The sequence below is a fragment of the Cupressus sempervirens genome, chromosome 7 (genome assembly GCF_028749045.1).
Source record: "Cupressus sempervirens isolate cs-2001-9-10 chromosome 7, ASM2874904v1, whole genome shotgun sequence".
NCBI classification, from domain to species: Eukaryota; Viridiplantae; Streptophyta; class Pinopsida; order Cupressales; family Cupressaceae; genus Cupressus; species Cupressus sempervirens.
In genome coordinates this window covers 580707552-580731695 of record NC_143124.1, presented here as the reverse complement: position 1 = coordinate 580731695, position 24144 = coordinate 580707552, and the positions used below count along the sequence as shown (strand labels likewise).

Here is a 24144-nt window from a genome sequence, read left to right as displayed (position 1 = left end):
GATATTAGATAGGTATGTGGAAATCCAATCTAAGCATCAGAGACACGTAAGTCAAGATAACTACACGATTAGATTCCCTAAGTTTAATTTAGCAAGATTACACCTGTATCAAGGCATAAGTGCTTGGATAAACCCTAAGTGTGGTCTTGCAAAATAGTCAAGGATGATACATTTGTAAGTCAACGTGTTGAATAGAACAAGCATGAATGCTTACAACACTGTAGACAAACAAAGTATACCCACAAGCAGAAATCAAGAAGACATGCCCCATGCCCCCAGTCTTCTAGTCAATGACATCCTTGAAAGACTATTAGGGAGGGAACACATTGCAAAGAAATCATCATAGACAGCACACAAAGTAGATAAATGTCAGCATAGCTCAGTTGTTTAAGTGTTAAAGTGTGTGTGTGTAAGTCACTTGGCCATTTCTTCCAGACTTGATTTTGATAGTGAGAAATATCGCGACATCGGAGACTATAGGTAAACTATCTGTAAAGTGTTGAAAAACACTTGATGTCAAAGTGGGGGAAGTGTTGAGAAACACTATTTTGTGAGTTGTCAAAGAAACCCTAATGCACAAGAATAACTCACAGGCTAAGTAGCTATGCCCCCAAGATGAGGACAAGAAACAATTCCAAGCTAGGAAATGTGTAGTGAAGTGGATGATTGAGATTGATAGACAAAGGTGCAAGGGTTTCAAGTAGTGCCTGTTTCTAGGTTTTCACCACTTTGATAGATTTTTTTTTTTTTTTTGGTTTTTTTTTTTTTGGGTGATACATCAAGGTGAGGTTTTCACTAAGATGATCTTTTTTCAAGACATTTTCCAATTTTTAGGATTTTTTCAGGCTCATAGATATATACAAGGTAGCTTAGCAGTAAGCCTCTAAGTATAGAACTTCTTCAAGTGTAGGATGTTGATAGGTTCTGCAAGTTCTTCACCCTCTAAAGTAGACAACTGGTAAGCACCAGACCCAAATGCTGCTGTGATAATGTAAGGACCTAACCAGTTAGGTTCAAATTTCCCTTTCTGTTCTCGATTTTGCTGATTTTTGGGATTCTCTCTAAGCATGAGTTCACCAACTTGGAACTCACGGGGGTGAACCTTTTTGTTATATTGTGTAGACATGCACTTCTGATAAGCTCTCATGTGATCAAAAGCAGCCTTGCACCGCTCATCCAGAGTCTCTAATTCCTGTACTCGCATAGCTCTATGATCTTCATCGGTTATTAACCCATATAAGGAGATGCGCAAAGAAGGTATCTCGACTTCTAATGGGAGAACAGCCTCAGAGCCATAGACTAGAGAAAAGGGTGTAGCCCCTGTAGGAGTACGAATAGAGGTTCTATAGGCCCAAAGTGCCAAATTTATTTGCAAGTGCCAATCTTTCCTAGACTTGTGAACTGTGCGGTGTAGGATTTTCAGCAGTGTTTTATTAGAGGCCTCAGCTTAGCCATTCCCTTAGGGATAGTAAATGGAGGACTAGTGTTGTTTAATTCAAAACTTTTTGCATAGCTATTTTAAGTCCTTATTCTTGAACTGCCCTCCATTATCCGTAACAATAGAGGATGGGATACCATATCAACAAATGATGTGATTCAGTATAAATAGGGCAACATGTTTTCCTGTAGCAGCAGATAATGGTACAGCTTCAACCCATTTAGTGAAATATTATGTTGCTGTGATGATGAATTTATGACCGTTGGATGAGCTTGGATGAATCTTTCCTACCAAGTCAAAGGCCCATTGCTGAAATGGCCAGTATGTCACAGAAGGGATTAATTCTCGCCCAGGAGCATGTATCAAGTTACCATGGAGCTGACATTTCTGATAGGACTTTGCATAGCGCACAGCATTAGCTTGCATGGTGGGCCAGTAATAACTCGTCCTAAGCAGTTTTTGGGCAAGTGCAAGGCCATTAGAATGCGCCCCAAAAATGCCATCATGGACTTTGGCAAGTGCCTTCTCAGACTCTTCTAGCTCTAAACACCTAAGCAACATTCCATCTAGACCCCTCCTATACAAGTCACCAGAGACCAAAGTGTAGTGTGAGGCATTACAAAGGAGTTGGCATTTTTGGTTGCGCGTGAGGGTTTTAGGAATAACCTGATCACATAGGTAGGAGAAAATAGCTGCATAGCAGGAGGAATCATGACCCACAACAGTGTAGATCACCTAGTTATCTGAAGAATCATAGGCTGGATGACGCAATTCTTCCACCAGGAACTCAAATCGTGATTCATGTTCTTGTAATTGGAGGATAGATGCTAAGGTGGCCATAGCATCAGCAGCCTTGTTTTTTGCTCTAGGAATTTGTTGGAATGTTACAAAGGTAAAATAATTCCTTAGAGCATCTATCAACTTTTTATAAGGGATCAATTTATCATCCTTTGTTTGATATTCATTATTCACTTGGTTCACAAACTAGTTGAGAATCCCCATAGATGTGTAGCTCAGTTATTCACCATTAAAGGGCCATTTTGATCCCATTTGTTAATGCTTCATACTCTACAATATTGTTTGTACATGGGAACAATAATTTGTAGGACTTTGGGATTGTATAACCATGAGGGGAAACAAACAACACCCCTGCTCCTCCTCCATTCTGTGTATGGGATCCATCAAAAAACATTTTCCATGTTCTGTTAGTAATGTTCATGATTGAGGCATCTGGAAACTCAATTTGTAGAGGTGCTACATCTTCAAGTGGGAAGTCAGCCAACTGGTCAGCTATGGCCTGTCCTTTGATTGCCTTACGTTCAACATACTGAATGTCAAATTTAGAAAGAATCATCATCCATTTAGCAAGGCGACCAGTAAGTGCAGCTTTACTTAATAAATATTTCAAAGGGTCTATCTTGGCAATCAAGTGAACTGTATGGGCCAACATATAATGCCAATTTTTTTGGGAGGCAAAAACTACAGCAAGGCATGCCTTCTCTATACTTGTATAATTTAGTTCATAAGCCACCAAAGTTTGACTGATATAGTATATGGCTCTTTATTTACCTGTCTCATCACTTTGGGCTAAGAGTGCTCCTAGAGAAGAATTCGTAGCTGAAATGTACAGAATCAAAGGTTTTCCCAGAATGGGTGGCATCAAAACTGGCAGTTTTGCCAAGTAGCCTTTGATTTGGTCTAAGCTTTGTTGATAGTCACTGTTCCAAATATGGGTAGATCCTTTATGCAGATTTTTATTGAAAGGTTGAGCCTTATCAGCTAATTGAGAGATAAATCTTCTTATGGATTGTAGCCATCCTTGCAGACCTCTAAGTTGACTGATAGTCTTTGGTGGAGGCATATCCATGATAGCTTGGACCTTTTCAGGGTCAACCTCAATGCCTTTTGCTGAAATGATATAACCTAGCAATTTTCCAGAAGTGACACCAAAGGCACATTTTTTTGGATTCAACCTAAGTTGGAATTGTTCCTACGGTCCAATATCAAACTAAGGTCTTTGAGATGTGTGTCTCATTTCTTTGATTTTGCCAGTGTGTCATCAACATAGTCTTCCATGTTTTTATGCATCATATCATGAAAGATGGTTGTCATTGCTCTTTGATATGTAGCGCCAGCATTTTTTAGCCCAAAAGGCATGACATTCTAGCAAAAGGTACCCCATGCACATGTAAAGGCTATCTTTTCTTGGTCTGCTGGAGCTATCTTTATTTGGTTATACCTAGAAAATCCATCCATGAGCGAGTACATCTCATAACCCGCAGTCATGTCCACTATCATATCAATGTTTGGTAGTGGAAAGTCATCCTTGGGGCATGCTTTATTGAGATCTCTAAAATTAGTATAGACTCATATGGATTTGTCATGCTTGGAGATAGGTACAATGTTGGAAATCCACTCAGCATAATCAATGGCCCTAATGAAGTTTGCATTCAATAATTTTTCTAACTCTATCTTGACCAGTAGAGCCACATGTGGATGCATTTTTCTTAACTTTTGTTTGACAGGCTTGACATCTACTGCGATTGATAAGTGATGCATGATGAGATCTGTATCAAGCCCTAGCATGTCAGATTATGTCCATGCGAAGTTGACCTTCTTGTCTTGAAAGAATTGAGCAAACTGTGTCTTTTCTTTGTCTGACAAAGATTGAGCTACATGGATAATCTGAGGACATTCTTCTGTTCCCAAGTTGATAGGTTGTGTAGGTTCGACTAGAACATAAGATCTATCCTAGAAATAGCTTGGTAGACTACCAAGTACCTCATCCATAGGTGCCTCAGAGAGGTTTTCACCATTAGAAACGTCTTTATTTTTACTTTTTTGAGGGTCAGACACCGCCACAATGTAGTTTTCGCCGTCTGATCGCTTATTTTTTCTTTTAATTTTTTGACTGAGGTACTTGATATCTGATTTTGTCATGATAACCATGGGTTCACTGGTGGAAGAAATGACAAGTTCAATTGCGTTTAGATAACAAGCGATCTCATAGTCATTTTGGAAAGACCGTATTTTAGGTTTTTGATTTTGGATAGACCAATCTATGAGATCTGGGTAAATTAGTGAGAGTGAGGGAGAAGTTTCAATGTGATTGATATGGAAGGAGTCATCTTTGGTGACCTATGAAGTTGAGCCTATAGAAAATGTCACAAAAGAGTCCAGCTCAGGAATAGTCCTAGAGGAACTAGCATGATCCATTGAGACATGTTGTGAGTCAAACTCATCTGACCCCATACTAGACCGTTCAACTACATCGGGTCGGGTTGCATAGACATGAATGACATCCACCCCTAGCTCGCAAGATGCATCAGAGAGGCTTTCCCACTCATACTCATGAGAATCTGTACTTTGACCCCTATTTATGAGATGAGCAATATTCTGCCTAATTTGTCCTCTATTTATGTCCTCAGAAGTAGACCCTTCTTGTTCCTGTTGTTGGGAGGTAGAAGCTTCTTCATTATTAGCAGTAACTATGTCTTCTCCCCAAAGGAGGGAAGTGAGAGGAACAAAGTCTTCGTCTTGTGCAGTAGTAGAAATTATGGGAGAGTCATCATCCTTCGATTCACTAGACATAAGTAATCTTTGACTACAGTTTGGTGTATTATTGTCTAGCCCAAAGCCTAGACCAATCGTGTCTCGAGCATCATGACCTTGAGTGTGACTTAAAGGTTCAACTAGAGCATTCTTACAACTAGTTAAGGACCCGTGGCCCTGGTAGCCCATTTTTGTCAAAAATTTATAGCCTTTTCCATATTTTTTGGGAGAAATAAGGCTAGTCATTGTAACCTCCTTGTCTTCCTCTTCTTTGTAGATCCAGTCCCTAATGGCTTGTTCTTCCTTCTCTACTTCCAGTGATATGGAAGATTGCACAAAAGTGCCACAAAGTGTCATAGCAGAAGCAGAAGACTTCTTTGCAATAGTTGGTTTCCCATGACACCAATCTCTCTAACCCTTTTCTTCATGAACAAACATTCCTATACATAAGAAATTAAAATATTTTCTCGCTCATATCCATCATCCAAACTAGGGTTTTGGATGTATTAGGTAGGATACAATGTATTTACCCCATATCTTGTCTACTCTAGGAACTTCTCCTAGAATCCATTTAAATTCACCTAAAAATGGTTTACACCAAATTCTGTGCCACCAGCTCATCAATCTTATCTTCCTCCTAGTTCACAAGTTTTAAGAAAACAAATGTGTTAGCTTAGATTTGGAAGATATTTGACCTTTATCATAATGTAGCAGCTTGACATTATCAACCTTTTGATGCTCGGCACATACTATGTTGCTTGACATCAACTATAAAATCACTCGACATCAACTATGTTTCTCGGCATCCACTAGAAATTGCTTTAACTTAGCTCCAACTAACTTTCTGCTCAGCTTGCACTAACTTTGTTTAACTTATTCTTCTAATGTTACTAAGTGTAGTCAGCCATTTTGTAACCTTGAGTAGATCATCAATTCATCATGTCATCATTGTCTTAATTGATCCTTGTACTTCATTACATAACCATAACTCAACCTTTCCTCTAGATGCTTTTATTACATCTTGTTGATCAAATCCTCCTCATCAATCAACTTAAAAGATAGTAAATCCTTCCAAGTGGTGAAAACTTGGAAATATGCACTACTTGAGACCCTTGCACCTATTTCTATTAGCATTTATTTGTGATCATACACCCATCCACTTCATTTTTCTTTTTGTATTCCTAGGTTGGAACTTACTCTCATCTAGGTCTAGGGGACATAAACTGCTTAGCTTATCATGGGTCTCCTTGTCATTTTTTTGTTTCTTTGGAAACTCTCAAATAGTGTTTTTCAACACTCCCCCTTGATATTGAGTGTTTTTCACCACTTATCATATACTTTAGCTACAGTCTGGGATGTTGTGATATTTCTTGTCGGCAGACTCGAGCCCTAAAGAGGCAGTGATGTGACTCCCACACATGCACTTAAAAATTAAAAATTGGTTGAGACTTGATGACTTTATTTTCTTTGTGTGTTGTCTATGTTGATTTATTTGGTGAGTGTTCCCTCCTTAATAGTCTCTTGAGGATGTTATAGACTAGAGGATTGGAGGCATGTGGCATGGGGCATGTTTTCTCTCTTATTTTCTACTTATGGATATACTTTATTGATCTTAAGTGTCATGAGCATTCATGCTTGTCCTACTTGACATTTAGGATCTACAACGTATCATCCTTGTCTATTTTTGTAAGACCACACTCAAGGGTTATCCTAGCACACATGCCTTGATACAGTTGTAATCTTTCTATATTAAACTTGGGGAATCTAACTATACTAGTCATCTTGACCTATATATCTTTGATGCCTAGGTTGGATTTGATTCCTAAGTTGGGTTCCCACATCTCAATCTGATATAGATCATATTTATATCCTCATGGTCATTCTAGTGATGATTCTATGATCTTTTGATGTGCCTAATAATGCTCGATGATAAAATCTAGGATCTACTTATATAACCCTTGCAATTGCACCTTTGCATACTAGTTTTCATTTTAGGGTTTATTTTAACTTAGCTTTGGATTTTGTGTGTTGAAAGAGCCTCCTTTATCTTTTGTGGATGTGTTGGTCAACTACTCTTATCTTCTCAATTCTTCTCGATCGTGTCTTCGTCATCTTTTGATCTTCTCATCTCATCACCTTTTCTTTTCTTGTCATCACAAGGAGTTAATCTTATCCTCATTTCTATCTAACCTATTTTGACTTAAATTTTGAACCTCTTAGATTTGCATGAAAGATTGCACTGATACCTAATTTTGAAATCCTAGATCCATTTTTGGTATCAAAATGAAAATTTGGGTTCATCTTGCTAGTCAAAATTGTATTTTAAAATGTCTCCTTCTTCTATGTAGTTGGCTAACCTTTTCAAGCTTAATCTTCGAATCACATTGGGGCATCATAATTTCTTCATTTCTACTCTCTTCCATTCTTCTTATTCATTTAATTTCTTCTTACTTTGACCTAATTTTGATGCTTTATCTTTCTTGGTCAACTTTCATCAAACTAGGTCATAATATCATTACTTGTTGGTCATACTTCAGTCTTAATTTCTTATTTGTCCTCGTGGACTTTTCTTTATCTCGGTTTGATCTAGATTAAACTCATTTTTTCATCTCATCTAGCTCATTTAAATTTCAATCCCGAGGGGGCAAGGATTATTCTATCATAGCTACAAATTTCTTTTCTGCTAAGACTATCTATTTCTCAAGAGCATATGCTTGACCATTCCATTGGCTCTTGATCTATCTACTTGATTTGGCTACTTGGTTTGACATATGAGTTCTTGTCTCTAGTATTGATTTTTTTTATCTCTCTCCTAACATTTAGTACTACCATTAATAGGTTGTGCATTCAAGATTTGTTATCTCTCTACACTTTGTTCTTCAAAGTCAAATATCTCTACTACTCATTTGGATTCTTCATTATTTGATGTAATGTGTTCCTAGATCAATCATAGATTAGTCAAAGAGAGGAAAATGTAATCACCCAAAAATGGTCATCTAGACTATGAGCCTCCTTTGTAACAATTTTACATAATTTATCCATTGTTTATCTTTGATCAAATTATAAAAAATCTATTTATTCAATTATAACCTATGGTTTGACCACTTTACCCTAAATCTTTTATTTAATTGAAAGAACTGGCTTCCTTTTAATTAAATAAAAATCCCCACTTCCCACTTATCCTAAGAGTGCACACATAAAGCATTATTCCTATTTTAGAAATAAGAGGAAAAAAGCATTTTTGTCTACACATGAATGTACATTTTTTATGTGAGAGGAATCTTTTATTTTCTAAATAACTTTAATTCTCCTCCACACAATTCTTTCCCTCTCAAAATTCAACCATAATTTCTCATTTGTGGAGATTCTTATGCACTTGGATCACCCAAGATGCATTTTCCTCCCTTGATTATGCCTTTTTGGCCTCTTAAAGCCCACCATCCATTTATCTGTAAAAGGAGAGCTCTCCTATCATTCTCTCAATCTTAGACTCTCATGTTAACATTATATTGTAGGTTTTCTTGGTGACTTTAGATCTTTTGAAGACTTGGAGAATTCTCATTCTTGCATTTTGCATCCTCACACTTGCATTGTATTTTATTTGCATATAGTTTAGCTTTCTTTTATGCTTTAGAATAGCTCACATATTTTAAATAGGAACACTTGTAATCTATTGGAATTTACAAATGGGAAGATTTACTTCTGAGAAGGGGGGTGAATTAGAAGTAACAATATTTAACCTTTAAAAAATTTTAACTGAGATCATTCACATGCATCTAACATATCTATTTAACATGAAAAATAAAGACATGCATAAAAATAGATAACACAAGATTTTGGTCCCCAGAAACCCTCCAAAATGAGAAGGTAAAATTGGGGAGGGGATGACACCCACAAATTATCACTGCAACAATATGTAACTTTTTAAGTTTACAAAGTTTGATCACTTCCAATGGTCTACCCTATGAAAGGCCTATCCTGTTAAAGACTTTACAACCTGTTAAAAGCAACTTGGTTAAAGGATTTACAAACACTCACTTGGAATGTTACCCTATTAAAGGATTTAGCATCTTGTTTAAAGGCTTAGAACATGGCTGTTAGACCAACCTATTATCATAGGATTTTCATTCTTTATACAATGGCTAGAGAGTATTAGAATGTATTGATCTGATGACTTACAATCTTTAATTATTGATTCCAGATCCTTGTTTTGCTCAATTTTTTATGATCCTTCCTAATCTAATATGTATCTACTTGAAGTGTTGATACTCTATTCTAACCAACCAAATTATGTAATGTTTCTCTTCCCTCTAAGTCCTCATACCCCTCTAAACTTCACTAGCATTCTCCCATACAATTCTCTTACACTCTCACACATGAATTATGGGGTATCAACCTCCTTTTAAAGGTTTCAAAGCCTTAGGGTTAGATGTGAATCTATGATCGATATTCATTCTTCTTTTCTCACTCAATCCTTTCACTTTTCTTATTGGTTGCATGCTTTCTCCATTTTTCTTATTGGTTGCATGTTGATTACATAGGAAATCCAAAAGATTCGATCTTATCTTTTAGATCCTTCGAGATTCATCCTGAGTTAGTTCAAAAATGATTTACATCTAAGTTTGTGAAGGCAAAAACTCATATGTTGATTCTATGTTACTCAGCACTTACTAATTCTTGATGTTCAACACATATAGGAATTATGTCTCACTCAGCATCTGTAGTAACTCTGTCTCACTCGGCATCAATACTCTGCTCGACACCTATAGTGACTTAGCATCATTTATCACTCGACACTTGTATCTTACTCAGCACCTAAAGTTCACTCAACACCTATTGAATCTCTATCTTGACACACACTATAGCTTGGCATCTGTATTATACTCAGCATCATCTTGGAAATTGGTTAAGTGTGTTAACACTCAATTGTCAAAACTAGTTTGAGACCAATAATCTCCCCCTTTGACATGAGTGGAAAAACACTTAACTAAACATTATGAATCTGATCTCTATGAGTATAATGCACATCCTATTTGAAATATGTACAAAACTTCAAAGACTTGTTCAAAATTTTGTCGAAGACTATATACCTCAAAAACTTGTAACTCCCCTTGAGTTGATGTGCCATTTCTGTATCCAAAATTCCTTATGCTGAATTTGTCTCATGTTCATGTTTCTAAAACTCTTTTTCTTGACTACTCTATTTCTACTTTATGTCTACTCCCACTTTCACACATCTCCTTATAGTTTTTGTATCCTTTTGGTTGTATCTCCTTATTACTTCCTCAAAATTTCAAAATTTTGATAATCTCCCCCTTTGGGTATTTCTCCTTTGGGTCTCATTTATTATCTCCCCCAAATTACACTTATTATCTCCCCAATTCTTATTATCTCCTATCTTTATTGTATCTCCCCCTCTCTGACACATATGTCAAAGGGTCATAAGAATGAATGGAATACTTAGCCAAAAATGTTTTATTTACCTCCATTATTATCTTCAGAGAAGCATCCTAGTTGTCCAATGCTATTTCTAGTTCTTTGAGCTAGATGGATGTCTCTACTATAAGATGTACTAGGCCATCTAACGTAGAACAATTTGGATCTTTCTTCAAAACATTTTTTGCATAGGCCATATCTTTATGAAATACTTCTAGATGTGGGGTTATTGCAGATTGAATCTATATTAATTTTGCCTTAATATTAGCCTCTCTTATTGTTAATATAGCTAACTCCTTTTGGGTGTGAAGTGTTGTGGAAAAATGCTTCTCACTTTGAGCTAAATCCTTAGGTAGTTGTGTGCTTGATCTCTTAAGGTTCCTCTCCAAGCTCAATATTCTTTGGCTAGTCTCTTGCATGAAATATGAAGAGTCACACAATTTGGAGTACAATGAGAATATGTTCTCAACTACTATTTTCACCTTCTATACCTTCTTAGCTAGTTCCACTTGTGATAGTGCTATCTCACCAGATATCTTTTCATTAACCTTCATTTGAAACTTCTTCTTAGACCATTCCAATAATTTAACATTGGTATCAAAGTCTTCATTTTGTACCTGGTCCACTATGTTGGACAATTGCTCCATAATGGGCTTTGTTTCATCAAGTATTGGCAAGCTTAATGCATCAAGAAAGATGTCTTTGATTTCTATTAATGCTTTCCTTTTTCTATACTCATTTCTGAGTATCTCCTGCTTCTTTTTCCTTTCTAATGTTTCTTGCACTTCATTGATCTATGCTAGGTTCATTGTCTTGTAGTCATAACTTGGTATGACTATCTCTTCATCAAGTGCAGGGTCTCCATAGTGAAGTACCCTTGCTACCTTGGTGGATCTCAAGCTCAGTGTTGATATTTGTAGTGGTACTGCATTAGTGCTTGGCTTCTTAGTAGGGGTCCTTGAGGTAGGAAAATTTACTAGAGTTTGTATTGCCTCTTACTCTCTCTCCTTAGGGGTTTTATCCTCTTCCTTGTCTTATTCACTTCTACCTTGATCAATTATAGAGATTTGAGGAGGTGCACCTTGTCTCTATGCTATAGGATTAGTGGTATCTTTCTATCCTATTTTCTCCTTAGTTTGCTCCTCTGTAGTTACTGTAGCTATAGTGTCAACCTTAGCAGATGCATCTTGAGCTTGTTGCTCTTGTGGTTGTCCACTTGTAGCTGTAGGAGGTTGAGAAGGTGGTTCTTGTGTATTCACCTTCTCCTTAGTTATTTCAGCTATATCTTTTTGTAACTCTTCTACACTCACCAAAATAGGATTTGTACACAACTGTGATTGCAAAGTTGTTTGGTGAAGGATCTTTTTGAGATCCTCTACAGTCAATGGATTGATGTTCTAACTTGAAGTATTAGGAACATCCTTTACAATAATAGTTTCTATAGATGTAGATGCTATATGCAGAGGACTAGGTGGTGGCATTTGTGTGTCTTAGACATTCTATTCTTGTTGCTACTCCTCAGTTGTTGCCTCATCACGTTGCTGTGTCTCCTTCTCCACTGTTACTTCTTCCTTCTCTTTCTCTCCTTCTTCCTTTTCATTTTCCTTTTCCTCTTCACCATTATTTCTTCCCTCAAATGGATCTTCTTGACCTTGCTTGACTATTATACACCCATACATCAATTTCCACATTTGTGTGTACTTCTTTACAACATCCTCAATTCTATTATGTAGAATGTTGAAGGCTCTGTATTTGGGTGCAAATTTTCTCTTGTGTTTCTTGCTAGCCTTGCTTATTTGAACTTTTGTAAGGTCAAGAATTACATGAGCCAATGTTGACTCCCTTATTTCCTTCTCCATGTTTAGGCAATAATGCCATTTATTTTCAACAATGAAGCTTAGCTCCTTAGGCATAGAATTATCTAGTTTAGGTGGAGTAGTCTTGAACTTGGCCATCATAGTGTAGATAGATTCTTCCACTAAGTTCTGCTCTTCTCTACTCAAGTTATTAAAATCAATGGTTTTCAATCCAATTAAATCTACATTATCCCTAATGTTATCACAAACATTTTCAAGGTTAGATTTGGTGGTATGACTTACCACTTTGAATTGATCATTGTCAAATTCTATCCTTTCATCATCTGACTCTGGGGATGCGACATATTTTCTTCTTTTCTTTTCTGTTGGCCCTCCTTGCTATGTAGCTTTTTTCTTCTCCTATTCCTTTGCCACTTTTTTTGTTTCCCTAGTGTCTACCCTTGTGGTAGGCTTGGTTGGGCTTGGCTTAGCTGCTTTCTTCTTTCCTTTGGGTTGTGCAGTAGGTTTTTTCTATGCCTTTCTTTTCTTAGTTTCAGCCCTGGGAGCTTCCTAATCGGCACCTTCTTCTTCCTCTACATCCTCACCTGTGCCCTAGGTCAATTCTAGTGGCTCTTGTCCTTTTTCTTCTTCTTCATCATCAACCTCTTCAACTTCTCCTTCTTTTTCCCTAGCTGCCCCTTCTCCTAATTTAGCTTTTAGCTTCTTCACAAGTTTGTCCTTTTTCTTCAATGTACAATCTATCTTTAACTCCATGTCTACTTTTGATCTCACCACATCATAAGTCCCAAAATGTGGTGCACTCTTATCCACTTCTTTTGCTAATAGTGCTATTATAGCTATAGATGCCTCATCTATATTTATCTCATATCCAAGAGGTCTAAGTCATCTAACCCTTGGTATGGCTGCTTGAATATAGGTTTAATCAATATATACAAGAAAAAATACATCCTTTACATTTTGTTCTACTAGTGAAACAAGTATCCTCAATCTTTGTTTCATGGATTTCTTGAAATCTTCAAAATAACTTGTCATAAGAGTTTCAAAATTAGCTCTCATTTGTTCAATGTATTCATTTACTTGAGCTACTATGCACCTATTGGTTTTTTAGCTAACTTTACCAAAAGATGGAAATTCATTCTGTACACAGAAAAATGTGCAAATCAAAATTGCACCAAATTTGCACTATGCTTCCTTAGTTCTCCTTATTACTACTAGATTTTCATTAATTTTTTGTAGTTGCAATTCTGCAAGATCATAAGTATGATCCTTCTTAATTAATTTATGACCAACATCCACTACAATGCAAGGTACATTGTTAAGTTTTCTGAATTGATAAAACTTGTGAGAAATAACCCTAACAGCAAAGTCAACAAGAGTGTCTTGGATAGTATCTATAGTCATTCCTCTCTTGTTCCATTTGGCTCATGTATTTTTCTCAATTGTTTCCTTAGAGTCACTTCTGAGAGTCTTTGGCTGATCTAGGGTTGGATGCCCTATTACCCTATGAATGATCCTCTTTGATATCTTTATTGTGCCATCCTCTAACCATAAACTTCCATCATGAATCGTACTTAGCACTATCTTGATCCATTCAATTTTCAAGATAGTGGGGAATTCTAGGGCACGAGTCAAACCCTTCCTCTCAACTATTTGATACTCTTCTTTCAAAACTTCATTTTCACACAACCTATCATATGCTTCTCTCATTTCTATGTCCCTAATAGCACCAATCTTATAGTTATAACACCTCCTAATATCTTGGACCATAACTACCTCAAGAGGAATAAAAAATAGGGCTCTAGCTTGTCATTTTTGTATTCTACTTTAGGGATTGGCCAAAAAACAAGTTGTTTTACTTTGTTTGACACTAATTGGATCTCAAACAGCTCTTTCTCCTAAGGTTGTTGGAGGCCATTTTCTTCTATCTAGGGTTTTAAACATGAAGAAATTTAAAACTGCATAGCTCAGCACTAGTGTAAATACCAAGAATCGATGAAACTAAGCTAAATCTTTGTTGAAATTGGCTCAAATGTTGGACTCTCTAATTTGAAATTGTTTTGCACTCTTCTTCATCTTAGCTCTTTTTTCAAGATGAAGAAAAATGGTTCAAAATGCGATCATATACCCTTATTTCATAGCATTCAATACTTAGTGTGTTTACAGCTGTCCACTCAACTTCTTAAGCATTTTTGCATTACTCAGCTTCCATTGTCTTTCTACCACTCAACATATACTAGAACTTCCCTTACTTAGCTTCAACTGAAATTTCTCTTCACTTAGCTTCTATTATCAACTCAGTTGCAACTAATCATTTGGCTTCTACTAACTTTGGAAATCAACTCGACATGTATTGGAATTTTACTTGGCATCTAAAGACAATTTGAAAACACTTATAAAATCTTTAACTTTGCATCTCTATTCATGTTGATCTCTTATTTTCATCACTTACTTGTCTTGGAATTGATGCATGATAAATCTTTGTATATCAGTCCCACATACCTTCTTTTGCTCAGTTGGATGAAGTGTGACCACTTGACCTTTTAGGTGAAGTGATTCCTTCATTTGATGAGCTGCTTCCATCTTTCTTCTTCCATGTCTTATTCATTTCTCCTCTAGTGTGTTCAATATCTACCTTCTCTTTTCCTTTGTTGAACTCTGAGTTGCATGCCTTTGACCTTTTTGGGCAATTCCTACTGATATGATCAGTCTTCAAACAATTGAAGCATGTAGTTTGGCTAAGCCATCTACTATAGTTTCCACTGAAATGTGTTCTTATGCAATTTTCAAGGATGTGTCCATATTTCTTATAGTAATGACAGCTATACGTGGTGTTTTGGTCCCAATTATAGTGATGTTCATGATTATTTCCCCTTGTTGGCTAATTAGGTGTCCACATAGACTTTGATATGCATTCAAAAGCTCTATGTCCATACTTCTTGCACTTGTAGCAGTGACCTTCAAATCTTGGTGTTTTGATAGTTTTAGTCGTGTAGTCATGTGCTTAATGTCCTTACTTGTTGCACTTGTCACAATGACCCACATTCTTAGGTTTTTCATGCTGATGGGCATTCTTGCTACTGCACACATTAGAGGTATTTCTCTTTTTAGCACAAAAATGACAAGTAGGTTTAGTGTTCTTACCTTTGTCACTTCTTTCTTCTGTAGTCTTGGATGACTCTCCTTTTTTAGTGATAGTGTATCTTAGTCTTGAAGTATCATTACTGGCTCTTGGTGATTTTAGTAGCTATTCAAAGTACTTGATGGCCTTGTTTGGTTTGTTGAAGCTCTCTTCAATTTCTTTCTTTCTTTTTAAGTCATTTTATAGTTGTTCATTTTTCATCTTCAGTGTGGAGATCTCAATATCCTTGACATTCAGTTTATGATGTGCATTCATCATCTGACTTAGGGTGTCTAGCTGCATGTTTGAAATTCTTGCAAGCTCAATTGACTTTTCTTCCAATCTATTGGAAAGGTTTCTCTTGTCATCTTCTAGCATAGCCTTATCTTCAATTTCTCTTTTCTTCTGTTCAGTTACTTCACAAAGCATCATGGCTTGTGATTCTTGTTCAATCTTAAGAGTTCTGATCTCTTCTACTTGAGCTCTATTCTTCTCCATTAGGTTTGCTATTGCCACATCAAACTCCTTGAAATCACCATTTGCAAACAATTTTTAGGTGTCAATCTCCTTGTATTGTGTATCATTCTTAGCTATGGAAATCTCTCTTCTTCTCTTTAAAGATTTTCTTAGTTCTTCCCTGGCTTCTTCCAAAGTATGTAAAGCAAGTTGTATATCAATCACTTGGTTTTTTATGACCTTCCCAAGTTTGTAGACTTCCATTTCTAGATCTTTTCTCCAAGTTGTAAGGCTGCTCCTTGTGAGAACTTGGCTCTAATACTAATTGTTGAAATTTACAAATGGGAAGATTTACTTATGAGAGGGGGGTGAATTAGAAGTAACAATATTTAACCTTTAAAACTTTTTAACTGAAATCATTCACATGCATCTAACATATCTAATTAACATGAAAAATAAAGACATGCATAAAAATAGATAACACAAGATTTTGGTCACCTAAAAACCTTCCAAAATGAGAAGGTAAAACTAGGGTGGGGATGACACCCACAAATTATCACTATAGAAATATGTAACTATTTAAGGTTACAAAGTTTGATCACTTCCAATGGTTTGCCCTGTGAAAGGCATGTCCTATTAAAGACTTTACACCCTGTTAAAAGAAATCTAGGTAAAGGATTTACAAACACTGACTTGGAATGTTACCATGTTAAAGGATTTAGCACCTTGTTTAAAAGCTTACAACATGGTTGTTAGACCAACCTATCATCATAGTATTTTCATTCCTAATATAATGGCTAGAGAGTATTAAAATGTATTGACTTGATGACTTATAATCTTTAATTACTAATTCCAAATCCTTGTTCTGCTCAATCTATTATGATCCTTCGTGATCTAATATGTATCTGCTCAAAGTGTTGATATTCTATTCTAACTAACTAAATTCTGCAATGTTGCTCATCCCTCTAAATCCTTATACCCCTCTAAACTTCATTAGCATTCTCCCATACAATTCTCTTACACTCTCACACATGAACTATGGGGTAGCTGTAGACACCTAAAATTGTCCAAATCCCATTTCCTAGCCAATTAAATAAATATTTATTATTTATTTAATTACCCTAAATTTAATTAAATAAATTTGCATTTATTTAATTATATTGGCCTTATCTTGATCTAAATAAACTAAGGTTTATTTAAATCCTAGCCATTCCTTGATTTAAATAAACTAAGGTTTATTTAAATCCTAACCCATTCACTTTAATTAAGTACTTCATTTACTTAATTAATCCTTTCCTAATCCCACTTGGAATTAAATATTACATTTAATCCTATTTGAGCACATGGATCCTACCTTTAACCCTCACCTAACCTCATGACTCTAACCTAACCCATCTTTCTAAACCTACCCACTTCCTTAATCATGCTTCCTTTTCCTAATCACCTTGCTAATTACCTTTTAATCCTAAGTGTGTCCTCACAAATGTGTGAGGAATCCTCACACATGTGTGAGAGATGTTCACACTTTCCTCACCCCTCATGTCTTCCATGCCTCTTGCACACTTTTCCTCTTGCATGAGAATCAAGGTGTCTCACACATGTGTGAGAAGCCATGCTTCTCACACCTCTTGAACACTTGTCCTCTTGCATGAGAATCAAGTTGTCTCACACATGTTTGAGAAGCCATGCTTCTCACACCTCGTTGATCATGTCACCATCAAAGGTTGCTCACACATCTGTGATCATATTGCCCCTTTTGAATGGTCAAAACTCTAATCCATGTGGAGTCTACTTGGCCTCCACCTCATCGATCCTAAGAGATCCTAGCCCTTCATCTTGCATTTAATCTTAGCCATCTATTGCATCTCATTTCCTATAAAAGGAGATCCCTCTCCTCATTTCCATCAAGCACCATCTACCTCATTGCTATGCTGCAAGAATTCTGAGCTACCACATCCCATGAGCAAGAAAATCATCAACCACTTGGTGATTTGTGAGGTTTGCATAGTGCTACTTTGATGTTCATGTTATGCTTATTTACATATTTATCTTGCATTATTTTGAGGTTTGCATAATCATGTAGGAATATGCATTAGTTGCTTAGTGTTTATTCTGTTTATTATATTTTTATGTAATACATTTTTGGCACGCCCGGTGGGACTCACATCCCTATTTTTATCTCAAAAATCTGTTAAAAAATTCATAATCTATCACCAAAACCTCACTTTACCATCTGTGCCAAATGCAATGTCATCTACATTCTATCATCTACACAAATCAGCGTCTGCGCATATTCATGTTTCTGCAAGTTCATGTTTATTTTTAATTTTTTTTTAAAAATCTATTCTGTCTTCTCTGAAGTTTGTTTTGTCATCTCTGCATATTATCATCTGCGTTGTGGGCACCTCCACTAAATTGTCATCTCTAACATTTTTTCGTTTGCACTTTTAACCTATTTTGTCATCTGCAATTTTTTGGCAACTTTCTATTTTATCGTCTGCACTTTTTCGGTGACCTATTTTGTCGTCTACGCATTCTGTCGTCTGCAATTTTTTCTTTTCTTTTCTTTTCTTTCTTTTTTTTTTTTTTTTTTTTAAGTATAAATCAAATTTTGACTTTTGATGGTTCCATAGAATTGAGGTCATTCTAAGCTTATTTACATATATAAAAAATAGCAAAAAAAGTTAAAATAAATTTTTCTCATAGTAAAGCCTTCATTTTGGTATTTTTCTTGTGAGGCTAATCAAGTTTAATTTTTCTTGTAGATTGGAGCATTTTAAACACCTAACCATATTTTCTTGCAGGTTTTTCTTAATGTTTTATTTCTCTTGAGAATTAATCTTGAAAGACATAAAACAAACCAATAATGAACTTGTATGGTTTAATCACTTTTATTTGAATGGATGAATCTTAGCATAGAAAATATTTAGACTTGGTCTTTAAAATTGACATGTATGCCTAGGCTAGAACACATTTGGATTTGGTGCTTAAAATAAAGTCACACACTCTTGAATGCTCTAAAGTAAATTGACTTTATTTTTAACATTTCATTTACACACGCTCGCTTTACTTTCTTGTTGAAAAATATGTGTTTTTCATTTACATTGGCACTATTTTAAGTTGGAAAGAACATTGTATGCTTTAAACACGTGTGTCTTCAAAGTAGATTACAAAACCTAAAGCTTCATTGGGAAAGAATGTGTGTCTTTTTAAACTTTGAGGCCAATTACGTATTCTCTCCCCTTGCACCTTCAGGTGATCTTGGGTGCACAAGAAATAAGTGGTCTTTTTTTTTTTTGAAGAGGTCTGCTTGGAGATTTCATCACCCCTTGGGATGACCTCAACTCCAGTGTTTTGATGGAGTATAAATAGTGGGAGGTGAATCGAAAGACACTTCTCTTGGAAGAAAAATATTGTCACTCTTGGCTAAGCCCGAAAGAAATTTATACCTTTGAGAAGTGAAAGAGGAGATTTGGGTTACTATCTCCCCCTGACTGTGTGGTAGTATTTTCTTTCATCTATAAATTTGGGCCTCACGTACTTTGCATATATCGAGAACACCCTCTAGTTTATCCTTGTACATCCTAGTTGCAACCTTATAGGTTTGTTGGTGTGTTCTATGTGCTTGAATGTTCAAAAACCTCCCCAATTGACAGGGACAAACACCATCTAAACTTGTCTTGTATATATTTCCTTATTTGATTTTGCATTCTAAATTTGAAAAACCCAAAAATATTATAAAACGCAAAAATCCAAAAACATTGTAAAACATAAAAATCCAAAAAAAATCGTAAAAGTTCCAAAATCCAAAAAGAATTAAAAACATTTCCAAAAAAAACAAAAAGAAGCTCTCATTTTCTCCATCACTTCTTCTATCCATTCATCCCATCATCATCATGCATCTCTTGTCTTAATCACATTCTTAATCATTCAAATCTTTCCTCAAAATCTTAATCATCTCTATTCATCCAAATCATTTTCTTGTTTTCTTAATCATTCAATCAAATCCCTAATCTTCATTCTAATCATGGTGCATAATCCACATCAAGATCTAATTCCTTCATTCAATGATTCATCCTCATGATTTTTAATCCAATCCCTTGTCAAATTCATTCTTTCTAATCAATTTCTAATTCAATCCATTTACATCTTCATCAAAAATCAATCAATCTTTCTTCATCTATTCAAAAATTCTTCTAATTTAATCTTCATAAAATCATTCTACTTTGGACATAGGAGCATTGTAATCACCATTAGACTTTCATATCCATCCAACATTCACTTGTTCACAATATCATAGGGTTTTTATCAATTCAAATCAAACCCTCATCCAATCAATATCATATCAAATAAAATCAAACCCTAATCCAATCAAATCAATATCAAGTCCAATCCATTTCAAATAAAATTAGCAAATAGCTCCTAGTCCTAAGTTCATATTCCATCCATCATCAAATCTTTCATCATTCTTCATCTAACATCTATGGATCTGATTTGGCTTAATCAAATGGTTGATGGTCTTCAAAGACAATATGGAGTTCTACCTCCTGTTCAACCTACATATCAAATCTATCCTCAACACTTCATATCCAACTCTAATCCATCTCATGTTCATTATTCTTCTACCTTTGACAAGGGAAATCCACCTCATTATGCTTCAACTACATACAATTCCATTCATAGCCCAAAAAATTCCTCGAATTGCCATGGAAATGGAACAATTAAAGAATTATCTCTTAGCAAGCCAATAGAAAGAGGCCGCCTTCCATGCCATGTGTCCTCTTCCTCCATGTTTTGAAGCCCATAGTCCTCATGTCCCATCCAACCCCAACCCTCCATGCAATTCCCTTCACAATCCTAATCCTCCACAAACATCATCCCCACCTCATAAGGGGTATTTCTCCTCATTCTTGGCTAAGTGTAAAGAACAAGATAAAGTGAGCCAATCACCCACAGTGATACCCCCAATTCCATCTCAAGACCTTCCTCCAAATCATGACATTATAGCTTCCTCTTCTCCTCTAGATTTGAGAATTTCTTCATCCCATCATTCTCCTATCCCTCATGATCCATTTACCCCTCCTAATCCATCTCATGATCCCCTTCCTAATCAAGATCAATACATTCCATGTACCATGCACCTTACCGATTCTACTCCATCTCAAGAGTTAGCATCCTTTCACCCTCTACTTCATGAAAAGATTCATTCCACTCCATCCACTAATACTCCTCCATGTCAAGATCAAATCACTTCTATTCCATCTCATGATCCACTCATTCCGCTACATGATCCTCTTTCAAGTCAAGATTATAGCACCCCTTCATTTTCTTTTCATGATCCCACTCCATCTCAAGATAGTATTATCCCTCATGATCCCCTTCATGATCCTATCACACCTATCCACTCCACTCATGAACCCACATACCTGGACTCATATCTTGTATTAAAAATGATAAGCATCCCATTGAAGAAATCATGTCTCAAGATGTTGGTATCCCTTCCACTTCTTTTGACTCCAAAATTCCTCCATCCAAACCCAAATGCTCCCATCCTCCATATTCCAAGTCCATTTTGGGACCTTATATCCATATTCTGCTTCCTTCCTCACTTTCGTCCATTCTAGGTCCTTATGTTCCACCACCAAATCCTTCATCCCTTCCTTCCATTTTAGGTCCTTACATTCATCCATCCACCATATCCATGTTTTCCATGTCATCCCCTCATGGTGCTAATAAAGATCAACAAAGGACACATCCTTGAATTCCTTCCAATGTTCACCATCTATAAGCTCTCCATCTAATTTACCTCCATGCACCCATACCATGGCCAATGGCAGAAAATTGGATACAAAAGAAAAAGAGAATAAAGCCAAAAATCCACAAAAATCCAAGGATCAACATGTCCTCTCTAAAATACATGTTCAAGAAAAGACAAATATGATCCAAAACAAAATCAAAAGGCCACAAAGGCTGAAAATACAAAATGCTAAAATTTTGTGGATCCCAAAGCTACTTAATGTAGCACTGAATCTCAAAGAAAGATTCCAAATAACATCCAATTTTGTTACTCCAAAGGCTTCCCTCATTCCTAAACCATCTTAGCTTCCATTTTCCAAATCCATTTTGGGTCCTTATATACCCAAATCCACCATCCCAAACCTATCATCTCCTTCCTCCGTTTTGGGTCCCTATATCCCAAAATTCAAACTTTCTCCTACATATCCTCCACAATTTCCTCCTTTCCATCACCCTTCAAGGTGTGTGCCAATGACGATTTTTCCACCTCCTTCATTCACTCACTCACAAGCCTTCCAACCTAGCATCCATCAACCATGTCTTCCTCCCACCCACTCCACCCCCTTAATCCAAACCTTTTCATAAGCCATTGTCTTCCATTCCCCAATCCACTTCATCCTTCTTTTCACTACCCTACCAACATCTATGTGCAAATAGTAAAAATTCCTTGAAAATAACAAAAAGAAAAAGAAAAAAAAAAGGAAAAGATATCAAGGGATCCCATCCATGTATCTAGATGCTTGAGTCCTCCCTTTCTATCCCTAGTCTTCCACTTTCACTTATCCATCCATTCACTTTTCCTCTTCCACTTGCACTCTACACTAGGGGCAAGCTCCATCCATACGAAGCTTCCATACATATCTTCCCTTCTTCCCTCTACCATTCATTATCCCTTTTCCATCTTTGATCTTGACTTTCACTTTCCTTTCATCCATCCATATGTTCACTTGACTAATCCCTTGTGCATTATCCACACATTTTCCTATGTACTTCCATGCTTCTTTCATATATTTGATCTTGACATGTTATCCATATCTTGCATTCCATAGTCCTTGTCATGTTCATTAATCCATTTTCCATCCATACTCCTATATAATTTCATCCTTCTTTCAAATGTCCTTGATCTTGGTTATCCCTTCCATTTCCTCCACTTCATATCCCACATTTCATCCATATCATTGCATATCATTATCCCTTTTTCATACCCACCCTCCCATATCCCTTTTTCATTCCACTTTCATGCCCATGCTCATGATCATTCCTAGAGGCACAACACCAAAATGATTATGCATGCTTTGGAAGAGCACATGCCTTGTTTTCCTCCATAAGCTTGCCTTCATTCCACCTTTCCATTTTCACACATCCTTTCCCAGCATATTTTTTGTCACTCTCCTATCCTTGGTATGGGGCATTTGGACTCCTTTGAGACATGGTCCTTGGCTCCACATTATCCAATACCATATCCTTTTGGTCCTCCATATTATTCCTCCATTCAAATATCTCCACCCTTCCCATCCATTTACCATGCCTTGGCTCTCCCTTGTCATTGGTCCCAATCCATTCTATCCATTCTATCTCACATTCATTCAATGTAATTCTTCCAACTCACTTCAATCAACTTCATTCATCCTCTATTTCAATCAATTTTCCCTTCTTCTAATTCTTTCACATCAAATGAATATCAATTCTACTCTCATCATTCTTCATCCTATTAACATTATTCTTCCAATCTCATCCCCGTTCATTCTTCTATCCGACATAAAATCAAAAAAAAAAAAAAAAAAAATCTCAATCACTATGCAATCAATACTAATCCAATCAATCTAATCTTGTAATCTTATACATCAATCATTAATCACTTCATCAATTTGACCCAATCCACTAATAATCCATTAACCCTATTCAAACATTATCATGGGGTGAATCCTTCCCATTCCTTGGATGTGCATTATGCTTATCATTAGCTTTGACATCCTTAATCAATCAGCATCAATCAGTCCATTCATGGGTTTTCAACTTGACTAGGGGCAAAATGTTGGTTTGCTTTTGGTTTTTTGTGCATGATTGCTTGTTATTGGTCTGCATTAGTATTTTTTACATTTCTCATGGTCTTTTCATCCTATTGTCCCAGGAATCATGGTCTTCGATATCATGGTTTCATAAGTCATATGGTTGTATTAGACCATTTTTATCACCTACTTGACACATTGTCATCTTGGTTTCTCATACCTTGGTGCATAGTGTTGAATACAATATCAAACTTAGGTTGTTCACACCATTGTAGCATAACTCCCTTCCATCCTCCCATCCATTTTGAGAGAACATCCGTGTTCTCTTAACCTACATGTCCTCTCGAGGGGGCATACCCTTTCACCCTCATCATCCCTCTATGACTGGGGCATCATGCTACTAGTCGTATCTGCCCAGCTAGTATATTTTATTCTTCTTTGATATAACATTACTAATGCTATATCAAAAAGGGGAAAAATGTAGACACCTAAAATTGTCCAAATCCCATTTCCTAGCCAATT

The 24144-nt window shown here is 36.2% G+C and overlaps 1 pseudogene; it reads right to left on the bottom strand.

Moving 5' to 3' along the window:
• LOC149548090 (exocyst complex component EXO84B-like) overlaps positions 1-24144 on the bottom strand; it is a 76623-nt pseudogene that overhangs the window by 17879 nt on the left and 34600 nt on the right.